Genomic DNA, 9,568 nt, shown 5'->3' on the forward strand with positions numbered 1-9,568 from the left:
CTGAAGAAAAACCTGTAATAGAAAGGACTGGTTAATGACTCTAATTGGAACATAACGCGGAATTTGGACTATATAAATCTGGACTGAATTTTAAATTGATTTGGTATATATAAAGGTGAAAAAGAAGAAAGGGAAAAACAAGTCAAATAAGTAAAAACTGTTAAAGCGGACTGCAACCAAAATGGATGCCTTTTAAGCTTGTAATTGTGGATTGTAGAGAGCCATCTTCAGGAAGAAAAAAAATCATTATAACACTGAGCTTTTGTTTTGGAAAAAGAAAAAGAAAAAAACTTGGACTTTGAAAGAGATAACAGCATGTGAGAAATTTTAAGGAGGTTTTGTTTGTTCACAAGCGTTTTGGCTTGGAGAAAAAAAAAGCGGATTATAACATAACTTCAATTGGAACAATATCAATTTAGAAAGAACAAAATGGCACAGGAACTGAAAGAAAGGATTATAACAATGTACCTATAATTGAAAATGGAAATAAGGGAAATGACCACAATGTTGCATGCAAAATTGAAACTTGATGATCAAAAAATTGACTCAGGATACATTCAAGCTGACAAAGAAACAACTAATGAGAAGCAAGGAAAAGAGACTGATAATAAAGAAGACAAAGACAAGGAGATTGATTATAGAAAATTAAATGATTATACAGGTAGTAATAATAAAAAGGAGAACTTTAAAAATTACATTGGGTTTAATAATGGAAAAAAATATAAAAAGGGGAAAAAACAAAAAAGAAAAGGATGGAATAGAAAGAATATAAAAAACTTAAATGATTACACTGGGATTATCAGTGAGAAAGTAAGAAAAAGGGGAAAGGGATGGAAAATAATGGGAAAGATACAGCAAAATGGAAGAGTTTATGATCTTAAAAAACAAAATGATTACATTGGGATTAACAGTGGGAAGATAAGAAAAAGGGAAAAGAGAGATCAGGATTTTAAAATACAAAAAAGAAGAAGGGGAAAGAAAAAGAAAGTAAAATATAAAGATAGAAAAGGAGAAAGAAATGGAAGGAGAATATGGGGTAAAGGAAATGAATACTAGGGAAAAGATGAAATTGTATTTTTAATGAAATGATTTTAAAAACATAGATATATGAATAATTGGAATATTTTTAATTAATGAAGGGGATTGTAATAAATGTAATATCCTTAATTATATATTTGGTATTTAATTAAATAAGAACAGAAAGCTGAAACAATTTTGGATTATGAATTAATTAGATATATTTAACTGGTCTTTATAAAAATGATATAAAAATGTTATAAAAATGTTATAAAAATGTTGAAGTGTACTATTTGGAATAGTTGATAAAGAAAAAATTATTTGAGATTAGAAAAAAAGAATTTAAGAAAATAATTGAGAATTGTATTATGTTATAAATTTAGGGATATTGGAGTAAGATTGATACTTAATTGATCTTTTATGGAATATGGTTAACTAATTAGTGAAATTATGTTAACTGGATTAATGCTACATAAGTCAATACGCAGAAATTAACTGTATTTTTAATGGTGAGTTTAAAATATATAGATGTATGGTGAATGTAATAATTAGAATATTTTTAATTAATGAAGGGTACTGTAACAAATGGAATATTCTTAATTATATAGTTGGAATTTAACTAAATAAGGAAAGAAAGTTGAAATGATATTGGATTATGAATAACCTAGATATATTTAACTGGTTTTTGATAAAAATGTTGAAGTATACTATTTGGGACAATTGATAAAGAAAAAACTATTTGAGATTGGAACAAGAGAATTTAAGAAAATAATTGGGAATTATATTATGTTATATGAATTTAAATGTAGAGGTATTGGAGTAAGATTGATACTTAACTGATTTTTTATTGAATATATTTAATTGTTGAAATGTATTATTTGAAATAGTTGATAAAAGAACCATTGGTGATTGGAATAAGAGAATTAAATGGAAATAATTGGAGATTGTTTTATGTTATATAAATTTAAATTTAGGGGTTCAAATTTTAAGGCGGGAAGAGAAAAAATGAATTATATTAGGATGAGAAATTAAGATGAAGGGTAATATTGGTTTCTTAGAATTAGAGAGAATAAATGATATGAGAAAAATTACCATATTTTCCAGCGTATAAGACGACTTTTTAACCTAGGAAAATCATCTCAAAAGTCGGGGGTCGTCTTATACGCCGGGTTGGGGCGATGGTGGGTGGCTGCGAGCCTGGAAGAGGTGATGAAATGCAGAGCAATACCTCGTGGGGAAGGAGTCCGCAGTGGCTCCCGCAGTCCAAGTGATGCCAATCACTGCCACCCACCATCACCCCAATGGGAAGAACTGCCCAGCAGCGATTCCAAGGAGCCCGAAGCGAATATCCTGGAGCAGCACGGGCCGGCCCGGAAGCTTAAACCCCAGGAGCCCAGGTGCTGAACCCCGCACAGCAGAAAAGACATGACAGCCGGTGCCCAGTTCCTTCTGCAGCCGTCTGGATCGGCGCCAAGCCAGGAAAGCGCACTGCGCACTCCCACCCTTCGCCTGCGAGCCCGGGCGCCGATCCGGACGGCTGCAGAAGGAACTGGGCACTGGCTCTCATGTCTTTTCTGCTGTGCGGGGTTCAGCACCTGGGCTTCCAGAGTTTAAGCCTCCGGGCCAGCCCGCGCTGCTCCAGGATGTTCGCTTCGGGCTCCTTGGAATCGCTGCCGGGCGGTTCTTTCTGTTGGGGCGATGGTGGGTGGCAGCAATTGGCATCACTTGGACTGCGGGAGCCACGGCGGTGCTGGCCGGGCTGGGTCTGGTGCGGCGGGCGGAGATGAAGGAGCAGCCTTGGTGGCGGCAGCAGCAACAATTACAACCGGAAAAGCCATGGGGAAAGGAGGACGAGGAAGATCTGGCAAGGCGGTGTGAGCGCTTCATGGCTCCTCCGGTGAGCGGATTGCGAGAGCTGTGCGACTGGGGCGGAGACATGCGAAGTCGCATGGAGCTTCTCATAATGGAGACGCAGAGCCAGGTGTGCAAGGCGCTGGCCCAGGTCGACCACGGCGCCGCTTTCACCGTGGACCTCCTTGGAATCGCCTTGGAATGCTGGAACCAGCTGGTTGCTGCGCGGAGCTTCCCCCAGGCATCCAGGGGGATATTACCGATGCTCTGACTTCCCCAGACCAGTGGGGCTCGCCATCAGTGGGGGTCAGCTGGGGAAGTCGGAGCGTTGGTAATATCCCCCTAGATGCCTGGGAGAAGCTCCACTCAGCAACCAGCTGGTTCCAGCATTCAGCAGCATGCCGCCTTGACTAGATCGGCACAGCTTCCTCTCAATGTTGTCAGCGCTCCCGTAGCGTCATCAGTCAGTCCACCTGGTTGCCTGCTACTCAGATTCATGAAGCTGTGCCGATCTCGACAAGGCTGCATGGGTGAAGGAAAAAAACCTCGTACAAAATAGCCCTCTTGCCACTACACGTAGCGTAGCCCATTACCTTTCTCTACAGTACAGCAACAGTACATACAGTATAGTATACAAATATAACAGTCAAGACCCCATTATGGCTCCACCAGCAAGAAGAAAGAAATATGAAGCCAGTTTCAAACTTAAAGTTGTAAACTTTGCCATGGAACATAATAACTGTGCTGCTGCAAGACAATATGGAGTAACAGAAAAGATGGTTCGGGACTGGAAAGCAAATGTAAAAGCATTAAAGAGTATGCCAAGGGGTAAGTGTGCATTAAGAAGAGGCACCCCACATTGGCCAGAACTCGAAAAACATGTAGCAGACATGGTGAATGAGCATCGCCAAAACGGTTATGTAGTGACATGAAATAAAATACGTTTGTTTGCACTTCAGTGGGCCAAATCTAACCCAGATCACAGCAACAGATTTAAGGCCACTGTATCCTGGTGTACTAGATTCTTAGAAAGACATAATTTGGTTCTGAGGCAAAAGACAAAAATTGCACAAAAATTACCTGCAGATCTTGATGCCAAAGTAAATAGTTTCCATCGATATGTAATAAAACAGTGCAAGAAACATGGCTATGCATTAAGTAGTATCGGAAATATGGATGAAACTCCAATGAATTTTGATATGATTGGAAATAAAACTGTCCATCCAAAAGGTGAAAAAACAATTTTAATTAAAACAACAGGACATGAGAAGTCCAGTTTTACAGTGGTACTAGCATGCACAGCTGATGGCTCCAAACTGAGACCAATGATTATTTTAAAAGAAAAACAATGCCGAAACTAAAGTTCCCTGTTGGTTGTTTTGTACATGTGAATGAAAAAGGCTGGATGGATGAAGAAGGGGTAAAGCTATGGCTTGATAATGTATGGAGCAGGCAACCAGGTGGACTTATTCAAAAACGTAGTCTACTGGTGTGGGATATGTTCAGGGCTCATTTAACTCCCAGCACCAAGCAAAGGCTTGCAAGAATAAACACAGATGTGGCAGTTATTCCTGCAGGATTGACATCATTGGTACAGCCACTGGATGTGTGCCTAAACAAGCCATTTAAAGATCGCATTCGAGAACAGTGGAATGAGTGGATGGTTAACGGTGAAAAGTCATTCACAAAAGGAGGAAACATGCGTGCTCCACAGTTGGATGTTTTGTGCAAGTTTGTCATAAAAGCCTGGAATGATATTGATGCAGAAACAGTAATCAAGTCTTTCAAGAAGTGTGGCATATCAAATTCATTAGATGGTATGGAGGATGACTACTTGTGGCAAGATGAAGAGGAAGCCGAAGCTGAGACCACACCATCTGATACAGAATTAGATCCATATGATGACTGCCTTACAAATGTATCACAAGATGTCCTTGATGTACTTATGATATCAGATGACGAACAGGAGGATTTTGAAGGCTTTTAAAGGGAAACTGTCACACCAGCAAAACCTGTAAAAATAGCTTGCAGTAATTATGGGCGTTGCTGACTCGCCAGGGACTTGCCCGGCACTGGCTCTCTATTGTTTGTTATCTTCCTCTTATCATCATCAGTTCCAGTTTGGTTGACAGCTTAGAAAACAGCTCCCATGGGTTTATTATCTTATCCTTCCTTTCAGCTTTAGAGTGAATTAGGAAAAGTTTAATCCAATTGCACTGTTTTATGTTGACATGTTTGATGACAAACAGCCTTATGTTTATAAGTGACAGTTTTCCTGCTAAGTACCTGCGTGTCATAAGCATTTGAATTAAAATTACCATATTGAAATCAAATCTGATGTTTTTTAATTTTTATTTGGTGTGCGTTGGAAGAGGGGTAGTCTTATACGGCGAGTATAGCCCAAACCCTATATTTTAACAGGAAAAGTAGGGGGTCGTCCTATACGCTCAGTCGTCTTATACGCCGGAAAATACGGTATATATAAAATTGTGTTAAAGATGAACAAAAATCTGTATAAATTTAAAACCGGGCCAATATTCTGTTCAGAAAACATGCACTATATGTTTGTCTGTGCGTTTAAAAAATAAAAAAAACTTTACTAAAAAAAAGGTTACTGTGTTTTTCGGAGTATAAGACACACCTTTTTACCCCACAAAAGGGGTTGAAAATTTAGGTGTGTTTTATACATCGAATGTAGCCCTGCCCACCCACTGGCCCCCACCCTTTGGCCTGTGCCTTGCAGCAGTTACCTTCTTGCAAGCAAACAGCAAGAAAAAACAGCCCCTTTCAGTTTCAGCATAGGTTAATTAGCACAAATTGATTAGATCAGCCTCCTGACTCTCAGCTGATTTGCTCTCAGCTGTTTTGCGCAGGGCTCTGCTGCATGCTGCAAAAAGTGCTGGAGCAGATTTTTTTTCCCTAGCTATGCTGAAAAAACGAAACTGAAAGTAAGGCAGGCTCTTTGCTGCAACGTGACAAAATGAGGCAGAGAGAGATTTCTTTTTCTTTTTTCTCACCAAAAAAGGTAGGTGCAAACATTGGGAAATTTAGGACAAAAGAGGAGAGTTCAAGATTTTAAAACACAAAAGAAAAAAAGCTCTATTTAACCAGGGAATTGTAATAATTGAGATACTATTAATTGTATATTGTGTTGAAAGCAGAAATGGTTAAGCTGTGGTTTGGAGGAATATATGGGGAAAATTATCTGGATTATTATTATTGCTAAATATAATTAATTGATTTGTAAGAAATTGGATTGCATGGAAATAATTGGAATATTCATGTTCATATTGATTAATATACAAAAAACATAGTTATAACTAATTGATTTATATAAAAATGTTGAATTTGTATTAAACAATTGTAATATTAAATAATTAACCAATGTGAGGATGGATATAAAAATAGATGACAATGGGAAGGGGTATAATATAGAATAGAAGGGAAAAATTGAATTTGATTAAGATTAGAGATGAGAATGAAGGGTAATATTGGTTTTTTTTAAAAAAATAGATGAGGAATAAATATGGCAAAAAGGAAATATAGAAATTGTAAATTTATTTGAAATGACTAAACACTGTTTAAATTTGCGAACCAGCCAAACACTCTGTTCAAAGAAAATACATTGTATGTTTGTTTGTCTAAAATATTTGTAAAAAAAACTTTTTTAAAAAAACAACAACCAAAAAAGGTAGGTGCGTCTTATACTCTGGTGCGTCTTATACTCCAAAAAATACGGTATGTTTCCTTTCCTTCTCACTTGCACCTCTCAACACTTCCTTCTGCCTGTAGGTGTCACTGTTGCTCTGCTTCTCTCCCTTCTCTTCCTTTTTATTTTATATTGAATTATCCAGTCCAACTTTTTCAAAAAAGGTTCTCTAAATCCAAATTATATAGTCCACAAAAGTTAATCAATCTTATATTTGAGGCCCAGTCCAGCTTCCTAGTTTCAAAGTTCTTTCACTCTTTTAAAAAGTTCTCTTATCTTTCTTTCTGGTTTTAAAAATGCCTCTCAGGCTTGCTCACCACTTTTCTTGGGAGGTGGAGGGGAAACAATTCCACCTCCTCCTTTTTGGGTCCCACTTTCACCCAGGCTAATTTCCAGGGGGTTCGTTTCTCAATAGAAGTTAGAAGTTGGAAATCTTTCACCCACTTCATTCACACCGTTCCTCAGTCTTTCACACTTTCTTAGGGAGGGGCATGCTGAAGGTCCTGTCAGCTCAAAAATTCTGGCTGGTTAGGTCCAGAAGCCTTATTTGCCATTGTGCCTGCCTTATGGAACATCTTGCCCCCTGGAACAAAGATAGCTTCAACCCTCCCTACCTTCCATAAGAACCTAAAGACCTGTCCCTGCCAGCTATCTTGGGGCTCTAACAGGGGAGCATCACAGAGGATGTGGTTGATAGATTAACAACAAATCCCACCAACACCACTTCTGCTCTCCTCCCCACCCCCCCATCTTTAATTGAATCATAGTGTTTGGCTTTGTATTAACTTATTTATGCTTTTAGTGTGTACAGTTTTTATTTTTTAATTGTAAACTGTCCAGAGTTACCCTGCAGTAAGATGGGTTGCTAATAAATTTTATAAATAAATAAATCTTAAGGATGATAAAGAACATGTACTGAAATACTATACCATGAAGGCTTACTGAGTAAGAGAGAGACTGTTACGATATTTTCAGGATCAGACTCAATAAATAAGTAGAGAATTATCAATTCAACTAAATCACTGTTTATTTACATAAGGCATTCTATATTCACTGAATATTCACAGATAGAAGCACAGAATGAATGTATGCAGCTCCTTATATAAACAATGGGTGGAGCTAGATATGGGAGTGGTGAAATATGAATACATTAAGAGGTGAAGAATAAGTTAACCCCTGATACCCTGTTCATGTGCTATTTACATAATGGAGAATAAGGCATTTACTTGTGACAAATCCCCCTCTAAATGCCGATTCGATATATTACAACAATTACAATCAGATTCAGAACAATATAAGACATGTAATTTAGAAGTCAAGTATTTATGTTGCTTAGACGGCAAAGGCTTTGTTAATATGTCAGCTATTTGCTCTGATGTTTCGCAATGAACTGCTTTGATAAATCCATCTTGAGATAATTGTCTCACATGTTTAAACTTTATATCTATATGTCTGGACCTTTGTCCAATAGCATCAGACCTAGATATTTCGATAGCAGCTTTATTGTCTTCATGCATAATAAAAGGCAAAATGGGTTTCTTCCAAATATCAGAAAGTAAATCGTTAAACCATACAAGGTTATTTGCTGCCTTAGATAGACAAACATATTCTGCCTCTGTTGTTGAAGTTGCTACTAGATCTTGTTTGCCAGTATACCAGTAAACTGGACAACCATTAAGGAAGAATAAATAACCAGATGTGCTTTTTCTACATGAGGTATCGCCAGCCCAATCCGCATCGGCATAACATGTGAGGATGGGCTCTTTGACAGTATTAGGTTCCAATAACAAACAGAAGTCTAAACTATTCTTCAAGTATCTTAATATCCTTTTGACAGCTTCCCAATGATATAGTGATGGTTTGCTAACATGTCTGGACAATAAATTGAGAGGCAAAGCAATATCAGGTCTAGTCCAATTGGAGATGTAAAGAAGTGAACCTATGACTGACCTGTAAAAAGTATTGTCTTTGAATTCAGGAGATGATTCATCTGTATTCTTCAAAAAATCAGTTTGCATTGGAGTATCACAAGGCTTAGCATTACTTAAATTACATTTATTCAAGAGCTCTATGATTTTGTCCTTTTGAGAAAGCTTAAATCCCCTTCTGGTTTTACTGATTTGAACACCAAGATACTTATTTACTTTACCCAAAGATTTCAATGAAAAATGTTCATTCAGTTTTGTTACAAACGCTTCTCTCCTCTCATCATGTTTACCTATGTACAAAATATCATCCACATAGATCAATACAAATTCTAGGGAATCATCCTCTTTTTTGACAAAGAAACAATTATCAGCAGTAGTGGCATTGAAATTCATAGTTTTGAGTACTTTTACTAAACAATCATACCATTGTTTACCAGATTGTTTCAACCCGTATAAACTTTTATTTAGTAACCAAGTTTCATTTTTGTTTGTGTATTGACTGTGGGGTGCCCTTACATATATTTCTTTATCTAATTTTGCATGTAAATACGCAGTCTGTATGTCGTATTGGAACACATCGAGGTTGAGTGCTGATGCTATAACCAGAGCTGTCTTGACACTCTCTGTTCTTACTGTGGGGGAGTATGTATCTGTATAATCCTTGGGATATTTCTGTGCATAACCTTGTGCAACTAATCTAGCTTTGTATAGAGTATTGCCTCCCTCTAAATTTTTAATTTTATATATCCACCTAGTGCCAATGATGGTTTTGTCCTTTGGTGCAATTGTAGGTGTGAATACATTTAGCCCTCGTAAACTATCCATCTCTTTAGTCATGGCTGATTCCCATTTTTTCTTTTCTTCAGGAGGAAGTTTTAACACTTCCTCATATGTATTAGGTGTTGGTGATTCTCCATCCATATACATTACATAATCCTTGTATTTGTTTGGCACTTGGTTTCTGCTACTTCTGATTGCTCTTTCTGGTTTAGTATCATTGTCATGTAAATACCTTGCTTCCTTTTTAGTTAATGAATCTGTTCTTATTTTGTGTTGACTGTTT

Source organism: Pantherophis guttatus, chromosome 4 (genome assembly GCF_059756535.1).
Source record: "Pantherophis guttatus breed Tessera chromosome 4, ASM5975653v1, whole genome shotgun sequence".
NCBI classification, from domain to species: domain Eukaryota; kingdom Metazoa; phylum Chordata; class Lepidosauria; order Squamata; family Colubridae; genus Pantherophis; species Pantherophis guttatus.